Source organism: Hemicordylus capensis, chromosome 4 (genome assembly GCF_027244095.1).
Source record: "Hemicordylus capensis ecotype Gifberg chromosome 4, rHemCap1.1.pri, whole genome shotgun sequence".
NCBI lineage: Eukaryota > Metazoa > Chordata > Lepidosauria > Squamata > Cordylidae > Hemicordylus > Hemicordylus capensis.
In genome coordinates, this window is record NC_069660.1 from 18,873,612 (window position 1) to 18,889,326 (window position 15,715).

The window sequence follows — 15,715 nt, forward strand, 5'->3', positions numbered from 1 at the left end:
CTCTGGGAGCCATGGCTTAGCCGCATTAAGTGGTAGTACTTGATGGTATAAGCGCCACCTTGTTTCCCATAAATGGAAAGGTACTTTTTTCTCCTTAAAGAGAGCAATAGGGTGGTCGGGTTGCAACAAGTACTGTGAAGTGCGGTGTTTGTAGCGTTTACGTTCTAAATCAGGTTTTAAGAAACCCACTTCTAGAATCTCTCCATAAATTGTTTTCCTTAGCTGCTTAACTGAGGAGGATCCTTTAAATAGATCTGATTCAACCTTCCATTTTTTAAGTATGAATAACAAATCTCTCAAGTAGTCCGGGTGTTCTCTTTTTAGTACTTGTGTGATATTACCATTGAAAGATCCTTTCCCCCACCATGCTCTCCAAGATAGGGCTGAGAGAGATTCCTGCCTGCAACTTTGGAGAAGCCGCTGCCAGTCTGTGAAGACAATACTGAGCTAGATAGACCAATGGTCTGACTCAGTATATGGCAGCTTCCTATGTTCTTCCTATGTTCCTATGAAACCTAAGAAACCTGTCAGCCTTTAAAGGGTGAATGCCTGGTAAAATTAATAGGTCTTTAGGGGTTTGGTGTTTTTTTTGGTGTGTTTGTGTGTGTGTTTTTTTAATAGCCACAGACGTCAAGGAGCAGACACTCACTGGGAGTGAGTGCATTCCAGAGCCTGAGGGCAACAGAGAAGGCCCACATGCACAACAATTTATCCAATGCAGCCAATGTAGCCCAGCAGTATACAGTATATAACAAAGTAGGACACAGCATCAAATATCTGTTAAAGGTTATCTGAAAAACCAATATAAAATAATTGGAAGGCTGTAATAAATCATGCACACATAATCTTTCCAAGATTATACCAATAAAATAAAATAAAAAGACTGAACGTCTTACAGGTGGATGGAATGAAGATTCCAAAAGCAGTAAATTAAGGTCATGTTGGGGCATAACTCCAAACTGGTAAACGTGCCAGAGGTTGGAGTCAGTTATCATCCAAAGCCGTGGTTTTGTCACCTAGCCGCAGCTCCGTTTCCACTTCCAAACCTCAATTTGAAGCCTCAGTTGGTAGTGAGTTTCGCTGCTGAAACCCGAGGTTCAAATTCTGCTGCCGCTATAAGTTCATGCATTTAAAGGAACAGAACCACATTGGAGAAAGCTCACTTTTCCCTGAGTGTTTTGCACCTTTTTTTTTTAATTGTTAAATTTATACCCCGCCTTTCATTAAGAAAATCCCAAGGCAGCTCACAATAAAATTTAAAAACAAGATTATAAAAAGACACATTAAAATACTGAGCTAAAAAATATAAAAACAAATCTGATTTTTAAAAATTAAAACACAAGCATAAAAACAGTACAAAATACAAGAAGCAGCAGTGGAGTCAATCATATAAAAGCCTGGGTAAAAAAGCCATAATCTGGCATGCTTTCAAAAAACTGTGATGGACACTGAGGAGTGGATACCCCACTCCTTGCCTGTTCCCCAACAAAAAAAAGGATCGAAAGACAAGACAGAGACTGCGGGGAGGTCTCCAACCATTAATCATTGCAGTGCTTTGTGTGCAAACACATTAAGCCCTAAATAACTGGACTCATTTCTGACCACACGCATCTCAGTTCCCACATCCTTCCATCAGAATAATGAGGGCTTCTGTGTTGCTTTATTTTCATGCAGGAAGTTTCCATCCACACACATGTTCCACCTGTATTCCATGCCTCTTGTGTTATGCATCGTAAGACTTTGGGTTTGAGAATGTTGGATCCTTGATCAGGCAGGTCATGTCCAGGGCCTTCCTTGTCCCTCTGCCAGATACTAGCCATGCCTCAGAGTCCACGTAGCCCTTTTCTTGGTACTCCCCAGGGCCTGTTCCTTCACAGGGCCCTGGTTCTGGAGGCCTGGGCTTGAGTTGTCATGGGTCACAGGGCTCTGATTGGCTGGAGCCCTCCCTGTTATGCCGGATGCTCATTATTGGCCGGCTCCTTATTATGCAGTCAGGGACATCTCTTGCGAGATCTCGGGTCTGACCAAAGTCTTGTCGTGAGATCTCTCAAGAGTGGCCCAAATTATTGCAAGACACTCCCAAGTTCTCACAAGCTCCTCTCCCTGTTAGGGAGAATCTCGGGGAAGCCTTCTCCCGGCCAGCCCAACTCCTGCTGGTCAGCAGGGGCTGCAGCATTGCCAATTGAGGTAAGCAACATTGCCAGGCGCCCCCTGCTCTGGCCAACTTCCCCTGTCCACCCGCCTCCCTCTCCTGTCAGCAGGGTTCCTCGACAGAGAGACTTCACCAATGTGCCACTGTGCCCATGTGCCAGTGTGCCAAGCTGTTGGCGTGTTGATGTGCTATCGAACAATAGTCCAAGGGATCACTCTGATATAGCAATGCACCCTTCAGATGTCAAAACCAGGGAGGGCTCGGCCAGTGGATGTGTGAAGAGACACAAGGAATCAGACCACGGATACTTTTTGTAGGTTTTCTTAGGGAAATAGGTTTCAAAAATTACAATGAATGTTGGGTCCTGATAAGCAAAGACTAATCCTTGTAACCTATCTACAAAGCAAGTCTACCTAGCAAGAGAGAATTGAGAAGGAAACAGGGGGAAAGGAGAGAGGAGGCAAAAAAATTATTTATAAGCTTTCTTCTTATCCGTTCAGTTGTGTCCGACTCTCAATCACTCTATGGATCAATGCGCTCCATGCCGTCCTATCTCGTACAGCTTCCTCTATTTCCACCATGGTCATTCCGGTGTCATTTTTAATAATATCCAGCCACCGAGTACAAGGCCATCCCCGTCTCCTTCTTCCGCTGATCATTCCCAACATAATTGTCTTTTTGAGTGAATCAGCTCGCATGACATGACCAAAATATGTCAGTCTTTGTTTAGTAATTAGCACCAGCTGTCAAACAACCATTGTTCTCCTTTCCCAACCCTTTGCCCATCAAGTCTTTTTTTTAACACTTCAAAGTGGGGATTGAAAAAGGTAAGGGGAGAGGGGTGTTGTCACAACCAGATTATTTCCCCACACAGGGCACATATGCTATGCCTTTGGAGGAGTGATACAACAGCACGTATCAGAAACAACAATTTTGGAGATTTGTTCTCACTCTTCCCAAGGCTATGGCTCTAATACATTAAAGTAACTAATGTGGGACTTGGGATTCTAGTAATCTAGCTTTCAGAGCCACTGTTACAATCAGCAAGGCCATTCATGAATCTTTCAGGACATGCGCTATCCGATGCCTGATGAAATTTCCTTCTTCACAGTTGCTGGTAGAAAGATCGCCTGTGTTCAAGCCGAAGTTATTAAAAGAGAGTAGTAACATTTTAAATGTCCATGAGGACTGGGTAAGCATAACACTTGCTTTGCGTGCACATGGTTGGTGACCACACCCCTCCTGCACACTTCTGGCTTTGCGTGCACAATCCGGAGATCCTTCCTCATCCCTCCTGCTTTTCCCTCCTGTGAAGAAGCAGGGTTAAGCACCCCACGCCCTACTCCTCTAACCAGCTGTTTGGGAAATCAGCACCAGCCATGCAGTCTTAGCATTCAATGACAGCTTCACCATCCATGATTGGCACTGGCACTGGCATGGAAAGCAGCCAATCTGGGGATGGAAGCAGGAAAGTACATGTGCATGCATTGTGGATGGAGGCAGAGAGGGGATGTCCAGTCACAACGGCGACAGCAGTTCAGGAATGAGACCATCTTCAACTGGATCTCTAGGCAGATGACACAGAGGGGCTTCCAACACACCAGAGTACAGTGCAAGGAAAGACTCCAGCACCTGAAGAAGAAACTCAAGAAGTGACCACCCACAAAAAGATGTCAGGAGTGAATCCAAGGACCATGACACACTATGACCACCTAACAACCAATAAACTGTGTGAATTAAAAAATAATCTATATAAACATGAACACTTAAGAAATAATCAATATAATAAATGATGTATTATTCTAAATGTGCATATAATCAATAATGGTTCGTATATCCAAATACTGAGGAATGTGCCACAAGCCATCCAAAATTACTACACGTAAGAGATATTCCATTCATAGTAAACATGCATATTTCAAGAGGGTATCACACAGGTGCAATGTCCACTATATGGACTAAATAACAATGTCCATTCTTCTATATGCAGTGAGGTAAATAATTCACAAACTTCATCTGAAGCTCATGGAGATGATTTTTAGTACAAGTCATAAAAATAGTCCTTGAAAAACTGTCCGGATTCCAGTGATTTTCGCTGAAGCTTCTTCATGAAGGACTAAAAAGTGAAAATATAACATCATGGATAGTACAATAAGCAATATAACAAGTGTTTTTAAATTTAGATAACAAGACAATTGTCATACCTTATATGCTCAGTTTATTGGTTGTTTTTGGCTTTTCATTACACATGTAACCCCTGTTTTATCTATACACTATGACCTCCTGGATAGGGAAGACATTACACTCGGGAGCACGTCTGGGAGTGGACACCCCATCCCAGAGAATGTGTGAAGAATATTTATATACTGCTTTTCAACAAAAAAATCCCAAAGATATAATAGATATACATAGATTACATAGATATAAATAAATAATGGCTCCCTGTCCCCAAAGGGCTCACAATCTAAAAAAGAAACATGAGATAGACACCAGCAACAGCCACTGGGGGATGCTGTGCTGGGGATGGATAGGGCCAGTTGCTCTCCCCCTGCTAAAGAAAGAGAATGACCACTTTAAAAAGGTGCCTCTTTGCTCAGTTAGCAAGGGCTCAGTTAGAAGAGGCAAAGGGCAAGCCAGATGGCACAACTGTCCAGCATGCCAGGGAGCAGCAGATCCCCTTGCACAGGGAGTTATGCTGACCACTGCCTCGTCAGCCACCACCTCCTCTGCCCATCCAGGTAGTTCCACGGCAGCCACAGCCACGGCACAGCACACAGCTATGTCAGTGTTACAGCCTCGGGACACAGAGGTTGCAAGTTGCTCTGGGGTTGCAAGCTAATTATGTGGGCCTCCCCTTCCTGTGGAGCACGCGGGAGGAGCTGCTGCTGCTGCTGAAGCTTCCCGGGAAGGCTGAGAGCGCAGTGCACCTGTGCTTGTGTGGGTTGTGGATGCCCAGGGACAGACACTTCAGTCTGCACTCTGAGGAGGAAGATGACAAGACACAAATTGAGGCCCTTGGACATCTGAAACATGGAGGAGGACAACCAAGGTTCCCTGATAGAGCAGGAGCAAGTCCAGAGTTCCCCACGCCACCACACAAGCTGTTTCCTGGAGCAAGCACAGGGCATGCAGCAGTCAGAGGGACTGTTCTTGCATTCCCTGACTGACGTGTTCTCCAGGATGGGCATCGAAATGTTGGGAATTCTCTCTGGTAATTCTCTTTTTCATTATAGCAGAGTGCACAGAGGCACGACACAGCAGAATTTGGTTAGGCATGCATGTATGCTGAGAGTAAAATAACTTGGAGCCAGTTCATAATTTCAAATCAATATAAGGAGTATTTATTAGAGAACTCCATTCTAGATAGGACAGTGAAGAGATAGGATCTCTAATCTATCTATCTAGCTGGATGCAGATGGATTCTGCATCTCTGCACATATGGTGCAGGGAGAGAGGAGTGTGCATGTTGCAAGGGAGAAAGGAAGGGAAGGGAAGAGGAGGAAGTAGGAAGTGGCTAGAAGGAAGGAGGTCCCTAAGAATAGCAATCTACATATCAAGGGATAGTGTCAGAGCAGTAGAGAAGGAATGACCAATGTCTTGACCTCTCCAGCCCTCTGACTCACTAGTCTGTCTTCCTCTGTCATTGAGACAAGAGACATCGTATAGTCCTTCCCTTCCAACACAAAAAAACATCTCTGGTTTTCCCTGCCACACCTTTATTTGATGAAGGTGCTGGTGGTTCAGACAATGCTTCAGAAGAGTGCCATCTCCTGCAAGAGGACACATCTGGTGAGTGAGCATGTCATTTTAAGCTGGAAAAAGTTACAGGGAGGGCAACTTCCAAGGACTGCTCTTTCCAAGATGTAATCTTAACAGGGTGCAGTGTATATTTAGCACTACACACCATCCATCTTGGCCACAAGTTAGTTTTAAAACATTATACTGCCTCTGGCCTTCATCATAGAATGCGGGGTGGTGGGGTGCTGCTGCTGTATCACATCCAAAATACACTCCTGCTGCACTGTGCAAGGGCCTTTACTTGCAACTCAGTTCCAAGTGTGGTTTTTTCTGCATCCAAAGCATGGAGGCGAAAGCCAGAATGAGAGCGGAGCAGAGGCAGGTGATACTGCAAATTCTCGGAATCTTTGAGAGTGTGGAGGCAGCTGTTGCCCATGTAGAAGCTGTGAGCTTTCACCATGAGATGGAACGGACTGCTTGTGTGCTCAAGAGCTGCCTTTGAAAGTGTGCAAAGCAGTGCAGGAGGAATCTCATCCTTGGCACACCTTCTAAAGGAGTACTTGTCTGCAGACAGGAGGTAGGCCCTCCAAGGACACGGCAGCACTTGGCAATCCATTGAAGATGTGGCTGAGTGGGATGACCAGTGGTCCATGGGCAGCTTCAGAATGTCCAGACAGACCTTTGAGTTTCTTGCAGTGACATGTAGCCAGTTCTCCACCACCAGGACACCACTATGTGCCATGCTGTGCCATTGTGGAAGTGGCTGGCCATCATGGTGTACAAGTTGGCCTCCAGTGTGAACTATCTGATATTCAGCAACCTGTTCATGGTGGGCACTTTCACGGCATGTGATATTTTCCATGAAGTTGTTCTCCTGATGGATGAGCTATTCTGGAAGGACATAATGTGGGTGGGCAACCCCCAGGAGGTGAGGGCAAAGTTCCAGCAGAAGGGTTTTCTAGGCCTTCTGTGGTGTATAGACAACACACATGTCAAAATTTTGGTGCCCCATTGCCACCATGATAGTACATGGTGCCACCATGTAGTACAACAGCAAGCACTACTACAGCATGACCCTGCAAGCACTGGTGAATGCCACGGGGTTTCATGGACGTATACGTGTGGGTGTCCGGAAGAAACCATGACACAGCAATCTTCTGGATGTCCGCTCCTGCAGCAAAACTGAAGGCTGGGGCCTTCGTTTCTACACCCCCATCCTTGTCAGTGGCCTTGCAGTCAAGCCTGTGATATTTGGAGACCAGAGATACAGCCTTCAGAAGTGGCTTGTCACTCCCTACCGTGGCCCTCAGAACACCATGGGGAGGAACGTCAACTGAAGTCCCACTGGCATGCCCTCTACGCCTTGCTGGATGTAGAGGAGGAGCTGATTCCATAAGATCATAGTGGCCTGCTGCATCCTGCACAACACCTGCAAGTCAAGGGGAGACGTCCTGCTTCCAGAACACCCAGATCTGCCAGGCCCTCAGGCAAACTAGAGCAGCAGAGGACAGATGCAGGAACAAGACAGGGGCTAACCCTATATTCCAGCAGAGAGGAGTCAGAGCAGCATCCAAGAAGCATGGGCAGTAAAGCAGCTTACTCCTCAAGTTACACATGTGAGCATCTTCCACTGCTGCAACAGCAAGGCAGACTGGTGCATGCTGATGGAAGAGCACACTGGTTTTAAAGCAAAAGAAACTTGGATGCCACCCACATGCACAGCTGAATTTCCATCAAAGCTACTTCAGGGATACACCTACAGTAGCCCCACCTGTGGTGACCTTCTTCTTGTTCAGTAAATTAAAGAGATAACATTCCTCCCTACAAATGTCATGACTGTCTCTGTCAATTGAGCCTGTTCATTATCAGCCCCTGTGTGCTGGTATTTGGTGGGATGCTAGGAAGTCAGATGCTCTGTGCTGGAATTTGAAAGGCAAGAGTTCTCAGGGATTCTGACGACCCAAGCCTGACTTGCTCTGAAGAAGAGGGTGGTTGGTTGGTGGTGTGCTTAGTGCCAAAAGGGATTGAGGCTTGCACTGGGCGAACAAACTGCAATGCAAACTAAGCCCTGCTAACTTGGCAAAGAGGCACCTTTTAACATGGTGATTCTCTTTATTTAGCAAGGGGAGAGTAACTGGCCCTATCCACCCCCAGCACAATACCTCCATTGACTGTTGCTGGTGTCTATCTTATGTTTCTTTTTAGATTGTGAGCCCTTCGGGGACAGGGATCCATTTTTAAAAAATTATTATTTCTCTGTGTAAACCGCCCTGCGCCATTTTTGGAAGGGCAGTATAGAAATTGAATAAATAAATAATAAATAAATAATGCACCCCTTGGCACGTTGCCTGGCAGGCAGGACCTCTGTGTAGAATTGCTATTGAAAACATTGCAACACGTTCCAGTTAAAGAAATGAAGAGGCACATGTGCGAGGAACCTTGTCATTGACCTAACACCCAATCTAGCACACCTGCCTGGGAAGCCATGTTTGTAACGGTGTAGCATATATTGTCTGTGTGGGCAGCACTACATGGGATGGCTTGCATCACTGAACATTATCAGTATTTTTGCAGTAGATGTGGTGTTCCCTGCAACTGGTGCACCTGTGTGCAGAATGAGTGTTTTTCTGGGTGACAGTACCAAGGCAGTGTGTGTGCTCATGCATTCAGGGTGCGGCCGTCCTGATTCAACCTCTGAAAAGTATAAAATTCAGTGTATGCAGATCAGAAAGCTAGTGGGTGTGCACACATGCCCATGCCTGAGAGGGAAAACTGGTGGACAGGTAACAATTGACTGCTTCAGCCACCACAAATTGCAAGTGGGAATCTGTTTCAAAGTGTTCTAAATAGCCTGGCCTCCTTTCTAGAAGGTATCCAAGACTGATGCAGTAGAATGTGTTCCTGCAAAGGAAAATCAACCATTATTTGGATAACCACAATTTGGAGTGTTGCGTGCAATAGTCCGTTCATCCCCTCCCCTCCCCTTCCCATAACAGCCCTTTCCCCCATTGTAAATCCAAGATAGAATGGATGCTTGTGGGGAGGGGGACCCTGGGGCCTTCATGCAAAGCAGATGCTCTGCCCCTGAGCTATGACCCCATCCCCAAAGGTGTCATACATGGGTCTCCCACCTAGGCACTGACTACACAAGTCCAGCTTAGCTTCAGCAAGATGATGAATAGATACTTTTTCATACATATGTTCAACAGATAGTTTCTCCAGGTTATGGTGGAATTTCATCTTCACTAATCAGGGTGCTGATTTAACACAGAAGCAAGAGACATCTTTTGGTATACATACATCTTGGAGGCATTGCTTAAACTTCAGTTGAGCAGGTGGTTTCTGCATTCCATCGTTCCTAGAAAATGTACTCCAGTTTGCAGGTGGGGGATGCTGGGGTGAAGGCATTGGCGAGCAGTACAAGTGTCCCAGCTGATTTCCACCACTACTGCTACTACTAAAGGAAGGTGGGTACTGATACTGTTCTAGCGGTTCAGGGATTGGCCAGTTTAGCCTTCTAATGGATATGGGCCTCTGGCACAGCGCCTGATCAGGCTAACCTCTGACACCACCCCTGTTAATATGAACTACCAAGAGAAATAAAGCCAAAATAATTAATGAAAACCTCTGCCACCATCTATATTAGACTTAAACTTGGACGAAAGACAGCTTGTTTTTAAAATCCTAGAATTTACTCTTCATCCATAGATTCCTTTGGAGCAGGGGTTTGGGGATTTAATGGTCTTCCGTTGCTTGAGCCCTGCCAAAGTAAATCATTTGAATCCTGCCAAAAAAATTAGTGTTTAGTGTCATTTTATGCACCCCAGGACTCCTTCTTCTGTTCTGTTGTGCTTCAAAAAAGGATGTTACCAGCAGTGATGGACATTTAATTATATCTGCATCAGAATTAAAGAATGATAGCTAATAGCCTCCTTAAAAATTATTTCCAGCTGAGATATATAACACTTTCTCTGGTCCAAGTATTTGGATTCAGAAATTTGCTTGGCAGATTCTTTTGTATGGATTCTCCTTGGAATACTTTTCTTAACTTGAACCATTGGCAGCAATGCCAGATTTTAAAAAAAGAACAAGAGACATATTTTTGCAGTGGGATCTATATCTGTTTGCAGAGAAGAAATAGCACAATGGTACAGGCTGTTAATATTTAACATTATAAGAGTCAATATATAATATTTGAAGGGTTTCAGTATGCTGATTGCTTACTATTGCATGATTTAAGACAATGCAAAACAGCATTGTTTTGGACAATTGGACAGACACAAAACTGGACACACAAAATCCTGCTGAATTTTGTTCCCCAGTACAGAATATAGAAGATACTGGTATTCGGTGCCATATCTGGTTTTCCAGTCCCTTCAGTGGCACTTTATACCATTGATATTGAGTCATTCCAGGATCAAGATCAGCAGTGGTCAATATCCTGAGTAAATGTGTACCTGCATGCTAGAAAAAAGTGCCCCCAGTGCCAAGCACTTCCTGAGCTCTGCAGTGCCCATCATGCAAAGGAATGGCAATTTTTGCCAATCTCTCTTTCCCCTGGAAATGCTCTGCATCACCCAAGAATATGTCCCTGAGGGATGTGTGGCCCTCGGGCATATTTTCAGATGGGGAAGATCACTTTTGGGGGCAGAAGAAGTAGGTGGGGGAAACCCCTTTGCAAAAAAGTATGAGAGCTGGTCTTGTGGTAGCGAGCATGAATTGTCCCCCTTTTTAAGCAGGGTCTGCCTTGGTTTGTATTTGGATTTGTGATGACATGTGAGCATTATAAGATATGCCCCTTAGGGAATTGAGCCATAGTTCAAGGGAAGAACATTTGTGCGCTTGCATGCAGAAGGTCTCAGGTTCTATCCCTGGCATCAGGTAGGGCTGGGAAAGACTCCTGCTGAAACCTTGGAGAAGCAGATGCCACTCAGTGTAGACAAAACTGAGTAATATGGACCAATGATCTGACTCTGTGCAAGGCAGGTTCCTGTGTTCCACCATAGACACTGCAGAATTCAGGAAGCTCTTTATGAGACCATCTCTACAGTGTTGGGAATTCTCTCTGGTAAGAGATACCCTTCTATTACAGCAGAGTGCACTGAGGCACAACGCAGTGGAGTCTGCCTAGGCATGTGTGTATGCTGAGAGTAAAATAAACTTGGAGCCAGTTCATAGTTTCAAATCAATATAAAGAGTCTTTATTGGAGAACTCCATTCTAGATTGGAAAGTTGCGAGATAGGATCTCTAATCTAGCTAGCTAGCTGGATGCAGAGGGGTGGTCTCTGCATCTCTGCACACATGGTGCAGGGAGAGAGGAGCGTGTGTGTTGCAAGGGAGAATAAAGGGAAAGGAAGAAGCAGGAAGGAAGAGAGTAGCAATTTACATATCAAAGGGATAGTGTCAGAGCAGTCGAGAAGGGATGACCAATGTCCTGACCCCTCTAGCCCTCTGACTCACTAATCTGTCCCCCTCTGTCATTGAGACATGAGACAGCGCAGAGTCCTTCACTTCCAACATACAGCAGGGATACTTCTTCCTAGTTCATTGGCACAGGCTTAGTCAGGATGTCAACCACTAAAGATGTCTTAATTGAGCAATATTGACTCCAGTTCAAGTGAGTCATTGGCCCCATTCCGATATAGCTTCCTATGTTCCTAAGAATCACACAAAAGGGAGTTGCACCACAAACTCAAGGCATTAAAAGCGGTATTCTAATAAGGGCAGGAAACTGTTTAATTGAATAAAACACAGGCCTCAACAAGTTTCACAGATTATCTTCCTGAGGCAACAGTTTAGAATTGCTCTTATCTTTGCTCTAAAAAAAGCTACTGATTTAGCCTTTAATTCACAGCAATGGTTTTGCAGTGCTGAAAAGTTTCTTTCACTTCACATTTTTATATTGGGATGAAATAGTTGAAGACATTCCCATATGTTTCAGTGTATTCTTTCAGAGTGCACAAACCAATTTCTTTATCAGCTGGCGAAAGATTGTGGACACTGTTCCAGTCAGCAGAAAACAGAATTTCTTTTGGCTAATGGCAAGAGCGCTCTTCAGATCTGTACTGAATAACTACAGGAATGGATGCTGTACTCGTGTACAGAGTCCTGAGAGCATGCTCAGAAATTCCACCAATCCCACCCCAGCCAGAGTGGATTAATCTTTCTGCTGCCCATAGGCAGCCAAAGATTAGCCAGCCCAGGGACAAGGATAAGGGGTCTTGCGGGGGAGGGAAACTTGATTCTTTTTTAAAAAACCTATAAAAATGCCTCTATGTGGTGGCAGCAGCACAGTGGAAACAGCAGTGAGAGCTCCGCCCGCCTCCTAAACCATGACAAGAGGTGAGGTCAGGAGCTGGAAGCAGATGGCAAAGCCAGTGATTAAAGAGCTCCTCACTCAAGCCCGGCTTCCTCGCAGATGACACACAGCAGGCAACTTGGGCCTGTTTGGAGCCTCTGCGCATGCGCGTGCATGTCGCCCGCTCTGTGTCATTTGCCAGTAAGCCAAGCTTGAGTGAGGAGCTCTTTAGTCCCCATCTCTGCCACTTGCCTCCAGTGCCTGACCTCACCTCCTGTCATGGTTTAGGAGGCGGGCAGCACTCTCGTCCCCACTGCGCTGCGACCGCCACCTATTTTTAAAGTTGGCGGGGGGGAAATTAACTGTCTGTCTCTCTCCAAGATAATGCTCCTCAAGATTTGCTGGCGTCGGCAGCTGCTTATACTGCCTGTGCAGTAATCAGCCTGTGACCCCCAGCACGGATGGACCAAGAAACATCACCTTCATCTCGCTTTCCATACTTAAGGTATTTGAAGAGAAAATAACATAAGCTTGATTGTTGGTGCTTTTGTGATTGAAGGCTGAGTGCCAATGTTCCCTCTAAGGCGTGCGCGTGTGCACGCACTCACATGGTTTTTTATGTCCGCTCGTTTGATTTCAGAACCCACTCAGGTTTGATCAGGAACGTCCCTCTCTGAATGCACATGCGCGCACACTGCCTTGATACTGCCGCCCAGAACAAAACTAATTCCGCACAAATGGGGGGAAAAAACTGCTGAGGGTGATGGGAATTGCAGTCCAACAGCATCTGGGGACCCAAGGTTGAGAACTGCTGGTATAGAGGAAGAACTCTCAACAGTGAGAAAGAAAATGATGAGGGACCTTCTCATGACAAGTGCCTCTTTTCTCCACCTGTGCCTGATAAGGAAATATAGACCAAAGGCAAAGCCCACAGGGCTTTCAAGGCCCACTCAGCAAATAAATGAATTTGCCACTAGGGAGCTTTCCATGTCTGGAGCTGCAGTGGCAGGGTCACCCTCCTTTGAAGCCCTAGACAGACCTTACCTTGTTGAATAAAAAAGAAAGAAAATGAAAAGTCTGCTTTTAAAAATATATATTCTCCAGAAACCAGCAACAGAAGGCAAATGTGAACATGCTAAGAATGTTACATACAAAGGCTTTTGTCCTGAATTCTAGGCAGGGAATTGAACACTACATGTAAAATAAACATAATGAAAATTTTAAAACTCCTTCAGGTGCAAAAAGCTGAGAATGATTATGGAGAAGAGAGGGGAAATGATTGACAAAAGAGGTCCTCCCTGCTCTGGAATGGGAAATATTCTTAAACTGCGTAATAAAGACCAAAACAGGTTTTGCAGAAACCATGATGATTTTTTTTTAAAAAAAAACATTCTTAATTGATTGTGAATATATGTAAGGATTCTTGTGAAGTGCAGAAAGATAATAAAGTGGTTATGCAAATGACTGGCCTACAGCCATCATACTGGAATGCCTACAATGCCTGACTGTATTGACCAGTGAGAAAGCTCTGGAGGGAGAGAGTTGAGAATTTCAAAAACCCATGGAAGATTTTCAAATTCTCATCCCACAGGGTCCACTGGAGAGTGAAGAACAGTTCCAGTAGGTATTAAGGTGCTTTGGAGATGGATTGTGGGGGAGGAATTTAGCTTCCAAAGGTAATCCTTACAAAATCCTAATTTCTTTTTTATTTTTACATTTCATAAAGCTTATCACTTAGAGTTATGCAGGGGTGCAGACAGAGAAAACATGAGGAGCAACTCCTAAAAAAACCCTAAATGGGGTGGGGGGGAAATATGTTTTGGGGGAAGTAAAATGAGGAAGGAGCTCTTCAAATGCTTGGGGGGGATCTGCTCACATGGAGTTATGTATAGGTTCAGAGGTATAGCTAGGTAATTTTGGAGCCTGGACCTAAAGGACTTTGGAGGGCCCCCCCCAGTCTGGAGCCCCCCCCCCCCCACGCAAGTTAAGCATCACTCTCCTATACACACTGACACACAGTATTTTTAAAACACTTTTTTGAGGGCACATACAGCAACTGAATTCACAAGAATGTAAGAATATAAAACAGATATATTTATGCAAATATGGATTAGCAGAAACATTTCAACAGGCACCTTAACACTTTCCCCACTCCCCACTCTGTCTCTAAAGCACTCAGCGAAGGTCACAATTGCACTCAGCCACCGGGCACAGTGCGGGCCCACAGTGTGGCATCGTGACCATACCTCCCAGGACACACTAAAGACAATTTGGAAGCCCCCAGGGGGTGTGGAGGCCCTGGACTTCGAACCTGACGTCCAGGGGTAAGAGTGCCTCTGTATAGGCTACATGTAATTGCAAGAGCTCAAATGCTCTGCACATTGTTGTATGTGTGTTTTGTTTATGCTTACTCTTTCACTGCTTTTATGTATATCGCTTTAGGAGGTCAACTGAAAAGTGGTACATAAATGCCAGTAAATAAAAAAATAATTTACAGGGTGCAGATTCCTCCCTACGCATTTGGAGAGTTTCCCCCATCATTTACTGGCGATGGAGTGGCAGAGTCACCCTCTTTTGAAGCCCAAGGCACACCTGACCTTTTTGAATATTGAAAGAAAGAAAGAAAGAAAGAAAGAAAGAAAGAAAGAAAGAAAGAAAGAAAGAAAGAAAGAAAGAAAGATGGAAAGTCTGCTTTTAAAAACATATGTTCTCCAGGAACCAGCAACAGAAGGCAAATGTGAACATGCTAAGAATGACATACAAATTGTTACTTTTTCACCTCCCTTCAAAGTTTTTCTTGCTCCATGTTAAAAAGTGATTTTCTCTCCCCAAAAAATATTTTCTCCCCACCCACCCCCGCCAAGAAGTGTCTTCCCTCTCCCCACAAAAAATTTGAGGAGTTGCTCTTCAAGCTTTCCCTTCTGTCTGCACCCCTGCAAAAGTGTATCTACCAGTCAATTATATTTAAATTTTACAAAATGGAATGGAAACAAAACAAATCTGCCATTCTGTTCCTATGTGCGTCAGAGAGCTGTATCCTAGAGTTGATTCACGCAGCCTTTTTAATTCTTTGCTTTCAAACTGGGTTCGTTCTTTCTTGATATATTGTCTGGTGCATGCGAAGAAGAGGCAAATTGTGTCTCCCCAGCGAAAGCCAGAAAGACAAGTTCACATGTGCATTTGATCCAAAGGTTCCTGTTAACCAGGGGCACTGCCTATTATCTAGTCCATGTGTTGGCTCTTGAGGAGAAGTGGGGACCCCTTCTTTTAAAAATGTGCTAGTTTGCAGACCCCTGAAACACAGTTCTTCATTTACATAGCTCTAGTGCCACAGAATCTGCCTTGGAGAGGATGAACGCAGAGAATAAAGTTTACAAAACCAGCCTAGGGCCTCAAGAAGGTGGCTAGGAGGACAGAGAACTTGTGGTTATCCATGACTGAAATCTGGCCATCTCAGAGGTCCAGATATGCCTGCGCCACTTCCAGCTTTTGAGGCCACTAGCAAAAATAAAAATAATGTCCAAAA

General features: G+C 44.8%; 1 long non-coding RNA gene across 1 annotated transcript in view; it reads left to right on the forward strand.

Annotated features, from left to right (window-relative positions):
• The window catches only part of LOC128324190 (uncharacterized), an 85,487-nt gene extending 69,983 nt beyond the window's left edge, over nucleotides 1–15,504 (forward strand). Inside the window, exons 2-3 of the long non-coding RNA XR_008306719.1 lie at nucleotides 13,781–13,865; nucleotides 14,632–15,504. This is a non-coding gene — a long non-coding RNA (uncharacterized LOC128324190). The remainder of the gene's footprint in view (nucleotides 1–13,780; nucleotides 13,866–14,631) is intronic.
• The last annotated feature ends 211 nt before the right edge of the window (nucleotides 15,505–15,715 follow it).